The sequence below is a fragment of the Pimephales promelas genome, chromosome 4 (assembly GCF_988280905.1).
Source record: "Pimephales promelas chromosome 4, fPimPro1.hap1.1, whole genome shotgun sequence".
Taxonomy (NCBI): domain Eukaryota; kingdom Metazoa; phylum Chordata; class Actinopteri; order Cypriniformes; family Leuciscidae; genus Pimephales; species Pimephales promelas.
Window position 1 is genome coordinate 16,332,891 of NC_142772.1, and position 17,073 is coordinate 16,349,963.

General features: G+C 39.1%; 1 protein-coding gene across 3 annotated transcripts in view; it reads right to left on the reverse strand.

Annotated features, from left to right (window-relative positions):
- The window catches only part of specc1 (sperm antigen with calponin homology and coiled-coil domains 1), a 269,017-nt gene extending 257,572 nt beyond the window's left edge, over positions 1-11,445 (reverse strand). The window contains exon 1 of one of the 3 annotated variants that reach the window (XM_089129997.1): positions 11,200-11,445. The gene's annotated coding sequence lies outside the window, so the exon portion shown is untranslated. Of the gene's footprint in view, positions 1-10,868; positions 10,892-11,199 lie in introns of those variants that run through there. The other 2 variants (XM_089129999.1, XM_089130000.1) reach the window with 2 other exon arrangements.
- Positions 11,446-17,073: the final 5,628 nt, after the last annotated feature.

Sequence of the window (17,073 nt, forward strand, 5' to 3'; positions counted from 1 at the left end):
TATGCTCAGACCTAGAAGGCTAATCTATGGTTGATTTGTTTGAATTCATGTGACACATCACATGCCGTTTCCCTGGCAACTAGGGATGCACAATAGATCAGCCACCATATCGGTATAGATACAGTCGGTTGGTCTGGGAACGCCCCCGGGAACGCCCCGTCACGTGGTGTGAATTTAGCCCGTGGGGGACAACATTGCCTTGGCGCTCATTGAAATACATGGGACAATCATGCCGTAGAGTTGCTGTGTCGTTTTCTGTACCACCAATAAACTAACAAATTATAAATTGAAGTTCTACAGCCTTTCTTACAGATACCGAACCAGATAGGAGAACCGGAGAACCATACAGAACCGGATAGGAGGACAAAATGGCAAAATTAATCATATCTTATTAGATTACTGTGTGAGTAGAGGTCCATGTGTGATATAGTAGTAGATGTTTAACTCGAATTAGGCAGTGGGCCAGATTTGTCTGACTTTACATCCCTTACGAAAAAGAACTATAGTAATCCTATGGCTATTAGTATTCTATAGTAGTGTAAAATACTTATGTGATGTTCTTTAATACCTCTATACTTCTAGGCTATGACCCAAAATACTATAGTATTCCTATAAGATTAACGTTACTATAATATTTTGTCCTAAAATACTACAAGATTCCTTTAGTTGTTTTTCATAAGGGATGTCTCAGTCACATTAGCGTTATCAGACTGCAGTCTGTGAGAATTCGGATAACTGTCAGCAACAGTCCCTCTGCAACTTCGTAGCTACTTACTGATCACCGTTTTACAAAAGCATTAATAGTTTGGAGTGAAGCATACGTACAATTGGTAAGTGACATGGTTTTATTGACTTATAGTAACTTATACGCAAGTTGATTGAGTAATAGGCTTGTGTTGCCGGTAGCTTCCGCGATGTCTTACCTGAAGATTCAACCAGATAACAATAGTCTGGAAACGACACCTCCGACCATTTGGTTGGGTCATTTACCCAGTTTTTAATTAAATAAGGGCAATCATAACCTATTACAGTTAATTTTGCAATGTACTGTTGCCGGTCGGCAGGCATTAATGACTCGCAATCTGACATTTTTGTCATTCAAATACATAGGATGGTCGCGCTGCTTTCCCCCACGCCGACCACGCCCCCCAACTATGACGCATTGCCGACTTTATGTGTAGGCCAATATATGTTAATTTTTAATATTGTGGGTTAATATTTTTAAAAATCATTTGTTTAACACATTTTAAATTGCAAATCATAATTGTAAATATAGCTGCGAGCAGCGATTGCGGGCCCAAGCCGGTGGCACCGCAACCCCGATGCCTTTAGTTACCCAAAGGCACCGGGATGGTGGTACCGCCTGTTTTGGCCCTTTATCGCTGCTCACAGCTATATTTATATTTAATATAAAGCCGGTGGCACTGCCACCTTGGTGCCTTTAGGGTTATTCTGTACGACGTGTAAAAACATAACCCCCGCTTTGACTATCAAAAAGAAGTGTATTGTAGAGTTTGCATCAATGCAGACTCGATGCGCTGTGCGCTGTAACTCCATGTGGCTTTAAGCGCATCATTCTCCACTCGGGATGCGCATAAGCGGTTTGTGCCACACTGTACTGAGCCTTTCATATCATAATGCAGTGACGCAATGACAGATTATTAATTGCCTTTCTTGTTCTGTTCCATCTATTATATGTTGATAATAGATAGGACAGAGCACTAAAAACCTCAAACAAAGCACTAAAAACTTAAGCTGTTTGCTGTGTAGTCTGAGAATGAGCTGTTTGATTTGCACCCTCTTCCTCTTCACTGTCCTCCATAAAAACCAGCTATCCAGGTCCATGTTGTTCTAGAAAGTTTGTATGTTGCTGCCTCAATTAACATCTCTGCTATACATTTAAAACATGGCTATATCTAAAATAATTTATCTTTTTGATTTTTGTTATCTTGTTTTTCATGAATATTTTACAACAATACAAAGAGCAATGTGTATTTTCCATTAATATAGTTTGTAATGGCTTTTGTTGTCATAGATTATAATCATATATTTTTTGGATTAGTTATTTATCTTTATAATGAAGTTGTCTGTATTAAGTAGATTGTGTTTAACACACACAAGAGTGATTTTATTAGTTCAACACATAGTTATAGAAATTCTACTTCATCTAAAAAAAACCCTGCACTTTATACACACACACACACACACGCACACACACACACACACACACACACACACGCACACACGCACACACACACACACACACACACACACACACACACACACACACACACACACACACACACACACACACACACACACACACAAATACATGTAAATAAAAATACAAAAAAAAAAACATCAAATGTGTTTTTAGTCAGAGTATTATTTTATACAGAAACAAATATTTGTAATTCAGATAAGAATGAAGTTAGTGTTTTAAAATCTTAAGGAAAACAAATATATTGAAATATAGCACATGCATTTTTAATTAATTCAACTTCAATTACAAATACAATCTTACTTTTATTTAAAGCAAACTATACATTTAAAAGATGGGGGTTATATGCCTATTTTGTCATTTAAAAATATTGTTATGCAAAATTGTTATGCAAAAAGACAAGGACTTAGAGACAAGGACTTGTAGGAAAAATCGCAGCCAGCCACACACACACACATAAACACAGACAACAGCCCTCCCCTCCCCACACAGACACACACCCACACACACACACACACACACACAGAGAGAGAGAGAGAGAGAGAGAGAGAGAGAGAGAGAGAGAGAATCGCAGGGGAATTAAATCCATTCAAACTACAATATCTGACTTTCTGTTGCTCAGAGCGAATGACTTTAAATTGGAAAGTTGATCGGCTTGACGAGAACAATATACGTGGCAAGTTTTGTAAGTGTAGGTAAAATGAGCAAAGTTATAACACACTTTATGTGTCCTTTTTTAGTCATAAAATTCATTTCCTCGCCACGGCCAGACCGTTCGAGATATCAAAAATCCGTCCGGAATTGAGCATCCTCAATGTCTTGACTTCATGCACACCGAGTTTGGTTGTGATTGGTAAACACATGCGTTGTAATTTGATGTATTTCTCCTAGGACAATTATTCAAACAACCCATAATTCATAATTCATAAATAACTTCCATTTGAACTGTCATAAAACTTAGAGCACGAAAGTTGTTTGGCCTGATGTGATCTATAATTGTACCGAGTTTCATATTAATTCATGCAAGTGTGTTTGATTTATGGACAAATGTTCGAATCCCAGTCCAGGGGGCGCTGTCGAGCCGCCCTGCCACGCCCGGTTACCAGCTTCAGCCCGGCCCTGATTGCCATGGGTTCTGACCCGTGTGCAAAGTTTCAAGAGTTTTCGAGGATGTTAAGGCCCCCGAAAATGCCAGAGAAGTCGCACACAGCAAATAAAGGGTTAAAATTAACCTGACAGGCGCCCCTCCTCTCACTCACACAGAGGGACACTGAGAGACTGGCAAAATTCTGAGATTTTCTCTACATTCAAACAAACATATCTGACTTTCTGTGGGTCCTAGCTAATGAGTGTCAATTAGAAAGTTGTCCGGCTCGAGGAGTACAATATACATACCGATTTTTGTAACTGTAGATAAAACTAACAACCCCACTTTTGTCAAAAGGTGGCGCTACTGAGCCCTCACCACGCCCGTTTCTGAAACTTTGCACGTGTCTACTGGCTAATAAATGTGATGTGTCTGTCGAGTTTCATGCATTTTGAAGCATGCTAAGGGTCTCAAAAGTATCCTAAAAGCATCCTAAAAGAAGGGTAAAGTTTGATGCGTCGCCACGGCAACAGTTTCAAAGATATCAAGAATCCATTCACAGGTCTACATCTGCCGTATGTTTACATTATACATATGAAGTTTGAAGCAAATCGGGTAAAAATGAAAGGGTGATATCAAAGCATTTTGAAAGTGACACACTTCCTGCTGCCAGTTGGTGGCGCTATAACTTTGACTCACAATAGTCACATCCATGTGATCGTCCTCTTACAGCGAACACACTGCTGAAGTTTCATCAAGATCGGTTGATGTGTGCTGAAGTTATGATACACTTCCTGTTTCACGTTTCTCGCCATTAATTTGTTTCCTCGCCACGGCCAAACCGTTCGAGATATCAAAAATCCCCTCGCAAACTTTCATCCTCAATGTCTTGACTTCACGCTGACCGAGTTTCGTCGAATTTGGATCAAAGCTCTAGGAGGAGTATTAAAAATTCCATTGCGAGTGTTTTACGAACAACCCTAAATAGCCGACTTCCTGTTGGGCTGGGGTAAAAAGTAAAAGCACGAGATATAGATGAAACGATGAGATCAACATGTGTACCGAGTTTCATATTATTACATGCAAGCGTGTTTGATTTATGGACCAAGTGTTCGGACCCCGTTCCAGGGGGCGCTGTCTAGCCCCCCTGCCACGCCCGGGTACCATCTTCAGCCCGGCCCTGATGGCCGCGGGTTCTGACCCGTGTGCAAAGTTTCAAGAGTTTTTGAGCATGTTAAGGGCCCCAAAAGTGCCCGAATAGTCGTATAAATAATAATAATAATAATAATCGTTAGGAAAACAATAGGGCCTTCGCCCTTTCAGGGCTTGGGCCCTAACTACAAAAATCACAATTTGATTTTTCCCCAAATTTTGCAACCCTAGTACTCTTTCAGTGAGCCCATACTAAACAAAACTCTTTGACTCATTTAAACACCTCTGATAGGCCATTGATGCGTTCATGTGCTCAAACCGTGTCTGTGGTATATGGGTATGGTATAATTATTTGGCATAGTTTACTTTTTTGGCTGACTTCCTTTTTTATTATTTAGGTAAGATTCACATTCATGAAGAATCTCATTAAAAGACTTCAGTCACCACTCTTTTCCAGCTCAGAATTGACATTGCAGAGACATGCTGAGCATCCCTAAAATAACTGCAGTGCACTGAATCAGTTCTCTTCTAATAGTCTCATTGATTAGACCTGAGCTGTGACTGGTGTGGTGTGGTGTTGCAGTGGGATGTGTGAAGCTGATCTGTTGTGTAAGCAAATGTAATGTAATTGGCCTTTATTTTAAACACACTCACACTCATGCAACCACACAGGCTACATTATGTTGCTTGATTACGGCAAAAATCTAGCCTGACTTCGCCATACTCATATTCTAATCAGAATGTGAGTCTGATACTGCTCCATAGGGATTATGAGCCATGTCTTAACTGAACAAGGAAAAAAAAAAACAACAACTCTGCACTCATTGGATAGATCTACAACTAATTAGAGCATTGCAGTAAGTGACCTATGTGGAGCTATGCATAGTTGTCAACAGAACTCAATTGCGCACACATTGGAAGTAGTAAAATAATGAGTGTTGCTTCTTTTATTTGGTCCTACGTTAGTGCGACCAATCTATTGGATCTGCCCAAAGTCACTCATGATCTGCCATAGCCAATCGCTAACGGGGTGTCGTGAGTGAGGTATGTCATGCGCCAAAATGGCTGGAAACAACAAGTCCGAATGATCAGAGGATTATGTTTACAATAGGATTTCAGTCAACGAGCGCCGCAGGTTTTGTTAATCTAGGAACAATTATTAATTTGAAATGTATATTTGACACGAAGGACAGTGATATATTCATTCAACGGTGGAAGCTGTGTCTAATCATTACAAATACGCCGCTGTGGTTGTTTTCTGATCTGCCGCAAATGCTGTAGCAGCTACAGTGAATGATCAGTCTTGTCTCTATCTGCAGATGTGTAATAAACAACAATTTTTCATATTACGTCTTATTGTTTCTTAATTACCTTAATTATGGTCTTCAAAGTATGTGTTTGTACATTTTTATTTATGACAATTATTTTTTTTAAATCACAACCAATTTGTATGATTTACAACATGTAAAACTGACACACCAACCTCCTGCACGAGTGCACAAAGGGGCTCAAAATGTTCTATTCATCACAAGAATCAGTAAATATACAGTTGGGAATGAGCGACTGACATGACTCCTGAGCGGATCTTCAACCATAGTTTAGCAGCCAGGACTCGGGGCTTCCGAACACCGCGAACACCAGGCTAAACCGTCCGTCCAAAATGTCACGGTCATCGTGTAAGAGCTGCCCAGCACAAACTTCCAAACTTTCTGCCTTCTTCACTTGGTCCTCAGTTGTGCAACAAGAGGTTAGACGATAACAATCCGGCTTTAAATTCTGTATATTCGGCAGTTTCTTTTCCAACAACGGACCGAATAGCTTTTCTCGCGTCTTTCTCCGCTGCCATTACTGAACTCAAACTGACGCGCTTACATCAACGTCATCTTTCTCAGCCACTCCCTCTATTCGCTGATTGGTCCTACAAAAAATTGATTTCTGGAAACCTAAGGATATACGCCTTATTCACGGCAGCGCCATCTTTCTCATCTTTTAATGAGAATGAAAGCGAGGCTGTGAGGGATAGACTTGCATCTCTTCAATGGGCTGTACTGTTATTAAATGTGTTTTCGGATTGTTCTGCTCATGAAACACTGGAAAAATATCTTTGCAAGAAATGTCAGTTAACAAAAAACTCCTGACAATGTAAGCTGTGGAAAATTGTAAGTAATCTAGCCGCTTTATTCAGCTTTTTACAACGGATGCCATTGGAAACACGGTAAGTCTATCCCTCACAGCCTCACGTTCATACCTGTCATGGCGCTGCTCTGAATAAGGTCTATGGAGCGATCCCAGACGTAGTTACTGAAGTAAAATGAAATTGAGCGGAAGTGCGTAGGAGGGCGCAGCCAGGCTAGGCAAACGCATCTTTCCGATCAACAAATGCCTTGATTGCAGTTCTCTGTTCGTCTTTTAAAATTAATGACCTGTTGATTTACAGATGCGATAGCGGATCTCAATTCTCCAGCTGTAGTCATCTTTGAGGGAAACCAGTTAAACCCAAGTGCTCTTTGATAACGTGATGATTACAACTGCAGATCCATCTGTCAATCATCGTATAAAGCCCGCCCTGGCAATTTGATTGGTCTGACGATTTCTGAACTGATCATAATTACTCCTCAATGGATCGAGAACTTCCTGACCAAAAAAATTTTCTGGGTGGGGTTCGGGCTGGCATCCAGGCTAGCAAAAATCATAATCATGACTATTTTGGTCAATATTGAAATTTAAAGGGATGATGAACTGAGAAATCAAATTTTCCTTGAGCTTTTGACATCTGAGAGGTAATCATATTATAAGAATATCCTGTAAGTTTCAGAACTGAAAATATCATCACCACAATGAGAAAATCACATGAAATCCGAAGTCTAATGAGGACAGGCTGACCATCACTGCATCACGACTCCAGGTAAGCGCAGCTGGACCCCCCATGATCCGAGATGATAACTAATCTTATAGCAAAATGATTTGGAGACATACTTTAAGTTTCTTCGAGGGAGAATGGTCTAAGAACAGAAAACGCAAAGTGCTAGAAACATCTTTGTGTCTCTGCATCTGTCAGCGCAGCGTCTTTTCTCACTCGAGCATAAATGGCTGGCTGCACCCCTGCTGCATGTGGATATTGTTGTTTTTCTCAACATAAACGTCAAACAATATAAACACTACTGTATAATCATATTCTGACTCGATTGTGTGTAGCCTAAGTTCTGTACGATACCTGGTGCAATCTGCTTTATCAGGCTTTTTTTTCCATTCACGCTGCTTGAGCATGCTTTTATTAATGCTTTCGTTTTTTTATATTTTTATAACATACATATAGGTTTACACCGGTTTACATAGGCCTACTGTTTGATGTTTTCAACTAAAAGAAAACTGTAACATAAATTATAAGCTTCTTGTTTATATTGCCTTATCATAAACCTGTTCATAAATGGTGACAAAATGTAAAAAAAAAATTAAACTAAATAAACAAATATTTGAATATTCGATTTTTATGAGCATGAATATTCGAATGCAATATTTCTGAAAAATGCCCATCCCTAGCAAAAATTCAAGTCCTGTGTGACCTACCAACGTCAGTTAGTCTACCCTCATTCATTATTCCTCTCCATTTATGCAGCTTTTCACCTAACTTTTTTCTGAATACTATGAATTCGGACATACTCCTCCCAATGCGATTGGTTTGTGAGAAATCTCAAATTTAGTGACTACCGAGCAAGTCAGCCGATACCAATCTGTGGTCGTTCGATCGGAGCATCCATTTTTCCAGAGGCCAAAGACTATAGGCACTTTCTTTTCATTTGTAGTGTTTGCTTTGGTTAGAGCCACAAGGATGATGTGACCAAGAAACTGGGCTGCTGCTGTATAATGTCAATGCTTTCCTAAATTATCAAAGATATACTTAATTGTTTTTTATATACTTTAAATACCAGTCAAGGTCTGACTATTTAAAACACCTATATTACACATGGATTAAAGGTTTAAAGATATTTCTGAAAGGTTTAAGGTATTGCTCACAAAATGCTGCATTCTCTAAAAAAACACTCTAGTATACATTATAAAAAGCAAAAGACATTTCAACATAATTTGAGCAGGGGTTTTATTTTAATTAGACTGCTGCAGTAGACTTGTAAAGATGCAGAGTGCTCTATCTAGGGCAGTGTGTTCTAGAGAGCTTAGCTGTGCCAGAGACACACTTGCTATTTTCTTCGATGGTTTACCCGGAAAAAAAAAACTTGAGGCTGTAATTACCTACAAATAGCTATGCACTGGGTAATTTAGGGAAGTTTTACTTGGTTTGGTGAAAGCTGAAGTATGAAAGCTTTCGAATGAAAATTACTTGTTTTCAGTTGGGAAACACCGGAGGACTGACTATCGCCAGGACTGATTGACCTGATTGGTTTGAAGATGCAATAGAAGTCTTCTCTAAACATTTCGGAGAGTGCATTTGTAGTTCAGTTTAATTCTAAGGTTGTATGCAAAGCTGTAGTTATGAAAGCTGATTCACTCTGTGACACGGTCTCTTGAAAATTATGGACTTTTATATTGTTACGGCTACATTTTGCATTAGGCTATAAGTTCTACTATACTAAAAGAAATAGCTGTGCTCCAAATGGGTAAAATATCCTTTTGCTTATAAGTTTGCACTATAACTTCCAACCATAAGGAACAATACAAAACTAATCAATATAGGGTATAAAGTAAAGTAACCAACAGTATTAAATTATGCCAAGGTGAACACGTGACACCATGATGAACCAGGTGCTTTACAATTCCTTAATGATTGGGTCAGCCAGAACCGGGAACACTTCCTATAACACCTGATGTACTCGCTACATCATAAAAAGAATGATATCTACGCTCGCTAATTTTAGTCTTTCTGTTTCTTCTGAGGTTAAATGTAATGAGCCAGACCAGGGCCGTCTCCAGATCAGATGGTGGACTTGCACCTAGACACGATCACGACGCATCCCTGAAGTGCCAGCAGAGCTTGTGTCAACTAGACTCTCCCCTGTGAAGGCCTTCAAGGCCTCATCGACATGACAGCCATATGCACTTATCCTCAACAAACTCATCACCATATGGGCGTGATGACTCTGATCTTCAACCAGATGAACTGTGTTCCGGTCCAAACTGATTTCTGACCTATCCACCGTTTTCTGCACTAAACAATGTGCGCTGCCATGACGACGATGCCGGTTGTCAACTTCCGGTTTGAATCTGGTCTATGCTTTTTTGCCGTGTGTTTTAGATTGTGTCATCCCCACATCACTAAACTGAATCGAAAAAAAACATTCATAAAATGTGATCTTAAGCCGAGTTTCATTCATGAGACCAAAGTCCTGTCGCCCATAGAGCTGTCGCCTCAATCATGATCATCTGTTGTTTACTATATACTTGTTATTTATTAAAACCTGGCAATTGGTTGATGAAACATTGATTGAAATTAAGATACAATTAGTGAAAAAGGACAGCAGGAAGTAGAAAACCGTCCAGTCAGTTGAACCCGCTATGAATCCTGGGAAATAGAACGGGCGCAGAACAAGGTGGATAATGCTGCCTGAATCATAATCACCCCCCCCCCCCCCCCCATATTGAATAACAATATTATTATTACAACATTATTTTTCTGTTATCTCTGTAAAGCCGCTTTGAAAATCTGTGTTTTAAAAAGCACTAAAAAGGTGACTTTGCTAATGATGATTTTCAGTCTCCTTGATGTTTTCAACTGCTCAGTTAGTAGTCATAAAAAACAGCTTTGTGGTCATATCATAACGTGTTTGAGCACTTAACAAGCCTTTGGGAATGTATTAAAATTCAAACAGCAACTTCTCACAGACGCCCACATAAAAACAAGAAAGTTTGCCACAGCTGCACAATACACTCTAACCAAGATTAAAGAACACATTTTGAGAAGACTAGATGTGCTTAAAACCACAACTACAGGCTAGCTACTGTAAATCGTATAAATTCTAAACCTAAATTATCTGTTCCCATTTCCGACCATTTGAAGGGGTAATATATTTGTTCATGACATTACTCACATAGGACAACATCAAGAAACTGCATGTTACATTTCACAAGTAACGTTAGGCTATACCACAAAAAGTCGAAAGTTTTGAGTTGACAATTTGCGAGACAATTTTTCGAAATCAATAAAATTACAGACACTGACACACACAGACAAAGACAGATATTAATTTGGCAATGAATTCTTAACACTGACAACACTTTAACACTGACAACGTCACTATTCCGTTCACTTCATAAATATGCAGAATCGTCAAAAAACGCTTTCAAATAATTGACATATGACATGTCAAATCCATATGCAATGCATATCCATAGTGATTTGAGTCTTATGTCTCTAGTTCACACAGCTCTCATTGTAGAACTACTGCAGTATCTCACCACTGAATGTGTCGCTATCCAGAGAAGACATCAAGCGGAATTAATATAAAATAAACGCAATATAACGTGAGCTTTAATCGCTATCCTTATCATACTAAAGAACCGATGAGAAAGCTCATCAACCAGACAGCGATCACCGTTTTAAACAGCAGCTCATTCACTCTCGCGCGCAATACGAAAACAACATCCGTTGATAAAAGTGCGGGCAAGTACAGTGTTTACTTTTACCCAATGACGACAATAAATAATGTGATACAATAAATTAAACGGAATCACTGCAATGACAATAATCTCCTAGACCAAAAAAAAAGATAAATATTCACCAACTCACCTGTTCCCTGACGCCGAAGAGCGCCTCTGGTCGCTGCTACCAACTGAATATGCTCGAGCTATAAAAAACCAACTTCTCCGCCAGATGGAGCACGCAACATTTGGTGCAGTGAACGAGGGGCACGCTGGGTATTGTAGTTGGCGTAGTAAGAACAGTATCTGAAGCATAGATCGATAAGCACCTGGCTGCAGCCTGCAGATTTACTTGGAGAGATCTGAAGCCTTTTCTCAATATCCACAAGTTTCCGAGGGGCTCCTGTAAAAAATAAAGTGGGTGAAACCAAAGATATCTGGCTAGATATGTCGTCCACGCATAGACATAAACACTAGACCTCACCTTGGGGTTCTAAGCATGCGTCAAAACCGCCGCCATCTTGGAACAGGGGTCTTGTCATAGGAAGTAGCTAGGTAACGCTGCTATCTCTGCCATTACTTCGAATTCATTGATGGTGGCGGACTTTTGTGCAGCGTATGATGTTCACGGATGAAATCTGAACTAGGAAGAATGTTAAAAAATATATAAAAAATTTCTTTCTGGAATCAATGATAAATACATGTCTGACCGTTGGAACAAACCAAAAAAACAAGAAAAATCGCATTCATGAGGATTTATGGTGATTTTATTTCCGTTAGACCTGTGTCTGATGCATTAAAGTGGAGGGGCTCCCCTGTTTCAAGATGGCGGCTCTATTGACGCATTCGTTCCAATGAACTGCCGTAGCCAAGGTGAGGTCTAGTGTATATGTCTATGTCGTCCACGCTGCTGGCCAATGGAGGTCGACGTCTGCACCTGGCGGCCATCTTGTCACAGGCAGATCGCTCACTCGTAACATTGTGTTAATGGTACATGTACTATTTAAATGACCATAACTTGCTCAATTTTCTACCGATTTTCAAACGGTTTGTTTTGTTATAAACGTCAGAGATGTAGTTAAGACACTGCATACTTATGAATAAAAAGTGTATTAATAAATAATCATCCAGATAATTATAGCCACGTTAATAACGTTTGTAAGAAACCAAACCGTTTGTAAATCCGTCAAGATTTCAACGAGATAAGAGTATTTGTGTTCGTGCTGACCACTCATCTTACATCAGCTTGTCTGTGACAAGATCGATGTCATGGTGATGACGATGGAAACTCCGCCGTAACACATCTAGCCTTTATATACGGGTGAAACTTCCGGTGAGGCGGCGGAAGTAGCAATGGAATTTTGTGTGTTAGTTAGCGAAGAGGCTAGCTGTTTTTTGGAAAATTATTTTACTATTTAAAGACGCAAATCTTTATGAAAGATGTCGTTACGGAGCTCAGGGACAACATGTGCTGTTCGCGGTTGTATGTATAACAGGACTAAACTTATTCAGTGGCTTAAACGTGATTGTTTTGAACATAAGCTGAAAACGAAATCAGAGTGATCCTGCCAGAGCCCGTCCTGCCAACGACTGTAGTTTCCATCACCTCCCAAAAGACGACGAATCTTCCTGTGTACATTTGTATAAATTCTTAATATTCTATAAACTCTATCAGCATGTGATTGTTCGTTACACCTAAACTCAGGATCAAAGCCTGTGTTGACAGAATATCAAATGTGCCAGTTAATGTATTCAAGTAGCACATTCATTTATAATTTTTAATAAACTACAAAGCACAATGACTAAGTGTGAATTCTTTATTTTAATTGTTTGTCAGCTCGCACAACTGTCTGTGACCATGCCTTGATGAGTATTGATTATTAATAATCAATTATTAAGGTTTAGAGGGTAAAGGTACTGTTATTTCACCCTTTTGAATTTCGTTGAGGTTGTGTTCCCACATCGTTAGCTAGTTTGGATCGCTATAACTTGAATGACTGTCAACTGTTGAATGAACGAGTGTCAAGCATGTCAAGTCGCGCTTTGTTTACTTCGAACCGGAAGTCGCGCCCACTTTTGACGCAAGGCCTCATGGGGCGTAGGAAACTTGTGGATACGTTCTTGTCTGTACTTGTGTTGTTGTGGACTTGTGAAACGTCATCAGTCACTATACTATTCCAATTGGCTTTATGCACAGCTGCACTAACGTTACTTCCTGAACTTCAGCCAGCTCCTTGTTTCCTATCATTATTGGACAAACTGATTAATCCAGGTGTGTCTGATTATTGTTGCCATGACTACTGAGGTCAGGCACACCTGAATTAATCAGTTTGGCCAATAATGGCAGATAGGAAACAAGGAGCTGGCTGAAGTTCAGCCAGTTCAGAAGTTCAGCCAGTTTAAATCTCCGGATGTGTTCTTGAGCCGCCCCATTTACCGAGGATGCAACGAGAGGTGACTTGTGCGGACTTGAGACAGCCAGGTATCTCAGAAAATACGCGTAATATCAAAATACTACTATTATTGTGTCATGAAATGTAATTTTAAGAGTGTTTGGTTTATTTATAAAGATAGCGCCTATTTGAAAAATGTATCTGTCACAACTCCGAAAACGTCATCTGATTATCATCCAAGCCTTCACTGGCGCCCAGCGAACAGCTTTTCCTCGGCTAGTGCTTCTGACGTTTGCCATGGCTCTGATCTCTCGTCTAGTGGATAAACTTGATGTATAATTCGTCTTGTGTAAAAGTATATCTTTGGTCTTATTAAACTATAGTTTGTTCCATGGCAAAAAAATCGTTTTGGCTGAGGGCACGAAGTTTCATAATTTTATATATTTAGGCTATTTAACTTTGTAGCCTATTAGAAAGCTTATGTTTGAATTGTTTGACTTACAGAGGACAGAGGACAGAGACAAACATACGTATATATATATATATATATATATATATATATATATATATATATATTACATTATCTTCACTATATGAACAATAAAATAAAATGAACCCTGTCTCTGTTTGTTAAATGTCAATAAAAATCAATGATGTTTCATATTTTTAAAATGAAAACAAAAAAGATCATGTTCATTTTGTTATTTAATATATGCAGTGAAGATAATCAATGTACGCATTGCCTGAACCACATAGCCAAGCCAAATGTCTATGTTTTTTTTTTTTTAATGAAAAGAGTCAGAGTGGTGTTTTATAACATATTTCATTTTATTTTTGAGGAAACGAAGTTTCTCGACGTCACTCTGTAGGCCAAAAAACACAGAAGTGAGTTCCCAGGTAGAAGGTGACGTTCCCGTGACCATAGGTAACATTTCCTAAAAGTTATCTAAAGGTGACGAACATTCCAAACCTTTACAGAACATTTGGGACGTTCCTGAAACGTCCTCTTTTGGTGCTGCAGTTTCAGGTGCAGTGAAACGTTCCTTAAATGAGTTTAGGGGGACGTTCCGTAATGGTAATCTTATGGTCAAATAACAACGTTACAAAGAGGACGTAATCAAAACGTTCTCATTTGGGTCTTGGTTCTATTATAACGTTCCTTATAGGACTTTAGGGGGTTCTGTAATGGTAATTTTATGGTCACACAACAACGTTACAAAGAGGATGTAAAAAAGATGAAAAAAGAAGATGTAATCAAAACGTTCTCATATGGGTCTAAGTTGGTCATACAATGACGTTCTTTATGTGACTTTAGAAGAACATTCCATATTGGTTATTTTATGGTCACATAGCAACATTACAAAGGACATAATAAGTACGTTCCCACATGGTTCTCTGTTGACCATATGAGAACGTTTTGTGACTTAATGAGAACATTCTAATATGGGTCTAAGTTGGTCATAAAAATAACCTCCCTTATAGGACTTTAGGGTCACATTCCATATTGGTTATATTATGGTCACACAACAATGTTACAAAGAGGACATAATCAGAGCGTCCTCATATGGTTCTAAGTTGGTTATATTATAACGTTCCTTAAAGGACTTTAGGGGGATGTTCCGTAATGGTAATCTTATGGTCACATAACAACATTACAAAGAGGATGTAATCAAAACGTTCTCATATGTTCTAAGCTGGTCATATTATAATGTTCCTTATATGACTTTAGGGAGACATTCCGTAATGGTAATCTTATGGTCACATATCAACGTTGCAAAGAGGATGTAATCAAAACGTTCTCATATGGGTCTAAGTAGGTCATACAATGACATTCTTTATGTGACTTTAGTGGAACATTCCATATTGGTTATATTATGGTCACACAACAACGTTGCAAAGAGGACATAATCAGAGTGTTCTCATTTGGTTCTAAGTTGGTCATATTATAACATTCCTTATATGACTTTAGGGGGACGTTCCGTAATGGCAATCTTATGGTCACATAACATCGTTACAAAGAGGATGTAATCAAAACGTTCTCATTTGGTTCTAAGTTGGTCATATTATAACATTCCTTATATGACTTTAGGGGGACGTTCCGTAATGGCAATCTTATGGTCACATAACATCGTTACAAAGAGGATGTAATCAAAACGTTCTCATATGGTTCTAAGTTGGTCATATTATAACGTTCCTTATATGACTTTAGGGTGACGTTCCATAATGGTTATTTTATGGTCACATGGCAACATTACAAAGAGGACATAATAAGGACGTTGCCATGTGGTTCTCTGGTGACCACATGAGAATGTTTTGTGACTAACTTAATGAGAACATTCTCATATACATCACGTTTTGTGCGCGGTGACGGTGACATGGGACGAACCGAGGTTCAACTTCCGTCAACTTCTGTCACGTTTATCTGGTTTGTCTGCGGGTGAACCTGCTAGTGTTGCAGAGCGGGCTTATAATTTTTTAGCAATCAAAAAGCAATTAATTAATTTAAATCATGTATTATGAACATTTAAGAAAAAAAATATGTATGAAAAAAATTCCACACTAATTCCGTGTTTTTGTTTTTGCTGGTAATAAAATGAAGCCATAAAACACACATTTTATCATTTATCATAAACTTTTTGTAAAATAACATGCTGCACAATGAGCTTTACAGTTAAAATTGAAACATGGATTATTCCTTAAATTCAGTTTTGTTTAAAAATTCATAATTTATATGGATTAGTGTTAGTGTATTTTTACATTAGGACATATCTAAATTCTACCGTACAACAGTAATATATTTCTGTCAAGTTAAACCGAACTTTTATTTTGACGGGTTGCCGCAAAGACCTTTTGAGTTTCTGTGTTGATATCATGATGATAGTTTCTCAAATGAAGCAGTTAAATGATCACAAAGTGACTTTCAGAGTGGATCTAGAGTCTGGAGAAGAAAGTTCATGCATTTCTGTCTTCCTATAGGCAAAAAACAGCGCAAGCGATTGGTCAATGGTCAGGGAAACACTGTTTGTTTCAGAGTGTGGTTGGCTAAAGGCCTCATTATGCTTCTGCGTCAACTCCACGGCGTAGCTACGTTGTCACTACTACGGCGTCGTGGCCGTTTTACGCTTCTGCGTGAGGTTGTGTTGCTTCGCGGTGCATTTCGTCGCCAGAACGCTAGGGGGGTTCGCGAATCTCTTTGGTTCTGTGGCGTGCGCCGAGAGCAAAAGAGAGAGAATGTTGAATAACAAGATGACACAAATCCATAGACAGTAAAAGAAATGGACAGAGCCATCTCATTGGAACTCCATTGAGACGATTGAAGCCCGTTTTTGGCGATTTTTTAGCACTTCCGTCCCTGACGCGCAGACTCAAACAGAGCTTGACGACGTAGATGTGACGAGAGCAAACCGTCTGTCTTCTAGTGCAGTGGCATGGAAATCTGAATTATTCCCTTACGAAACTTGCAGAGGCGGAGAGTGTGAATAGGAGCTGTCCATGAGTGAGGAGCAGGAGACACTTTTGCTAGGTATTCTGATTACATACTGATCTCATGAAGTAGCGTGTGTATGCCACGCCAATTCGTATTTCCATTTTTGGCGTGCTATCAAGACGCATAATCGCCTTTCAGCGTG